This window comes from Megascapheus bottae, chromosome 16 (assembly GCF_031878675.1).
Source record: "Megascapheus bottae isolate mThoBot1 chromosome 16, mThoBot2.hap1, whole genome shotgun sequence".
Lineage (NCBI taxonomy): Eukaryota > Metazoa > Chordata > Mammalia > Rodentia > Geomyidae > Megascapheus > Megascapheus bottae.
Genome location: NC_143524.1, coordinates 7,975,227 through 7,978,196, shown reverse-complemented (window position 1 = coordinate 7,978,196; position 2,970 = coordinate 7,975,227).

Sequence of the window (2,970 nt, the reverse complement as noted above, 5' to 3'; positions counted from 1 at the left end):
TGCATTTGTTGATGCAGTTGCAAAGCATACATGCTCACAGATATCACAATAGTGGATAACTCATCTCTGAAAGGAAGGAACTTTGCGATAAATCCAGGCTTCCTGAATAGTCTCTTATTAACTGCATGAAGCACAACTCTTGATATATAGTAGCAGAGGACAAGACTACTTCCTTAGGGTTTGTAGTTTTTCCAGGCAATACAGGATTTTGAGGTAGTATATTTGGGTTTTAGCAAATAAAAGTGATAATCACAAAGAAATACCGGGTTGCCAAGTTACGCAGATTGAAATATTGACATGAACTTCAGTATGGTTTATTAAAACCATAGCTTTCTGTTTTTCTCTACATATTAGAAGCTGACATCTGAGGTTGAGTAGAAATGGTTTTCCACCATTTAATATTTCCTGGAAGTACTGTGTTCCACATGGACTTTCTAGATGATTTTTAATAGTCTTTCTGCAAATGAACCTTGTCAAATGGGCCTCGGGGTGTGACATCGGGAATCCTGTGTTGAGCCTATCGGTGTGTCGGCTCCAGAGACTTCCAAGGAAGAACTCCAGGGCAGCCAAGCACAGCATGCACACAAAATCACTTAAACCAGCCACTACTTCCTGTTTCCTGTTCATGCAGGCCTGGAGGTATGCCCAGATGAAGATCTCAGTGGCTGGCTGTTTGGCCTTATTCTGAGACCATGTGTGGTTGTGACCACGGAGACAATGCTTCTTTCAAAGGGTTCTTCATAAAGACTGCTTTCTGTGAGGTAACTCTCCTCTCTGCAGAGGCCAGATTTTACAATTTTACTGCAAGATAAAATACTTCAGGCCCAGGGGCTGGGAGTTTGGCCTTATGGTATAGTGCTTGCCTAGCATGCACGAAGATCCAGATTCGATTCCTCGGTACCACATACATAGAAAAAAGCCAGAAGTAGTGCTGTGCCTCAAGCGGTAGAGCTCTAGCCTTGCGAAAGTCCAAGGACAGTGCTCAAGCCCTGAGCTCAAGCCCCAGGACTGGCAAAAAAAATGCTTCAGGCCAAGTGGACATTTAAGGGACAATTGTTTGTTTTCTGTAGTGGTACGCAATATTGTGGTCTACGAGATTTCCTGTCTTACCTCTTTTTAAGTGCACAGATGGGTGGCATTAAGTCGATTTGCCCAGTCATGTTCTTGATCACTCCCTTGTTTTGCATAGTGACTTGTACACAGGAAGAACTTAATATATTTAATAGTACAATTAGCATTATGGATGGACGTTATGGGACAAAAGAAATAGCCTCTCTACGCCTGTGAGGAATGCCCATAATTGGGCAGGTATGGTTCCTAATACCGTTGCTGGAACATTATTTACACTGAGTGTTTGAGTGGCCAATCTTTGTTCCCAGCCTGATTCTATGGTCTGGTTTCATCTCCTCTTCCTACACAGCTCCATTTTATAACACCCCCCCCACTCACCAACCTCCCCATATGTTCTGCCTGTATTTTCTTTCTTGCTCCTTTTGTCTTCCAACAGCGTGTTGAGCAATGTCTTGGGGCCAGAGGACCGTTATTCTTCACAGCAGTTCCCTACTTATCACCAAGCCTTGGGGAAGCTGGTGGTGAGAGGTCTGCAGTGCAAATATGATTATCACACCTTCCAGACATCAGCCAGCCATCTCCATTGGCTCCACAAAAGCATTTCACAAGGGAAAGATTGGTTAACCCTGAGGAGAAGAGGATTCGGTTTTCTTGAACTGATGATCGTTACTGAGTTTCTTCCACTTTGTGACAGAATGGCCTTGAGGGGAAAGAAGAAGGTCAAACCCTGAGCCTCCAAGGTAAGCCCAGCAGATCTCTTCGCATAGGATTCACCCGACCTTTTGCTTTGGTCAATTGGAGATGTTTGCAAAGTTTTCTATTTGGTTGCAAGATAGAGATATGGACTATTTTGATAGGAGGTTAGCATAGCTTGCAAGATGAATGCTGTTCTGCTTCCACTATAACAATGTTAGATACTATTTCTTTGGAGAAAGTGGAGTATTTTTTTGTTCTTTCTTTCTCTCCTTCCTTCCTTCTTTTCTTCCTTCCTTTTTTCTTTCCTTTCTTTCTCCCCCTCCCTCCCTCTTTCTTTCCTCCCTCCCTCCCCTCCCCCCTCTCTCTCTCCCTTTCTTTCTTTCTTTCTTTCTTTCTTTCTTTCTTTCTTTCTTTCTTTCTTTCTTTCTTTCTTTCTTTCTTTCTTTCTCCCCTCCCTCCCTGCTTCCTTCCTTCCTCCCTTCCTCCCTTCCTTCCTTCCTTCCTTCCTTTCTTTTGTCAGTCATGGGACTTGAACTAAGGGCCTGGGAACTGTCCTTGGGCTTTCTCAAAGCTAGTGCTCTACCACTTGAGCCACAGTGCCCCTTCTAGCTTTTTCTCTGTGTGTGAGGTACCAGGGAATTGAACCCAGGGCTTCATGTATGCTAGGCAAGCATGCTCCCAGTCCCTTGTCTTTTCTTTTCTGGTACTGGGGATCAAATCCAGGGTGTTGCCCTTGCTAGGCAAGCTCTTTGCCTCTGAGCTGTATTCCAGCCCTGGAGTCATCTTACACACACAAACACACTTCTTAGGCATATGAAGTTCCAGTAGCCACATCTGAGTTAGGTTGCCACCTCTGACAATGAGGGAATACCTGAACATCGTGAGATGTGTGTGGAATTTGGGAAGGGTATTTCAGCATAAGTTTGGAAGGACATTATTATGGCAATTACAGACAGGCGGCCTCATTCTGATCTGTGTCTTTCAAGTTGTTGGCTGATCGCTCCGGGAAAGTTACGTTACTTCTCTGTTCTCAACTTCTTCCTCTGTAAAATGGAAGGAGATATTCCAGTGGGAGTGGAGAAAACTAAATTACTTAACATAAGTGAGACATTTAGAAGGATTTCAACTACATACTCAGAGATAGATATCTGAATGTAATTATTAAGATCACTGGATTTTGCTGTTTTTATAAAAGCTCAATTG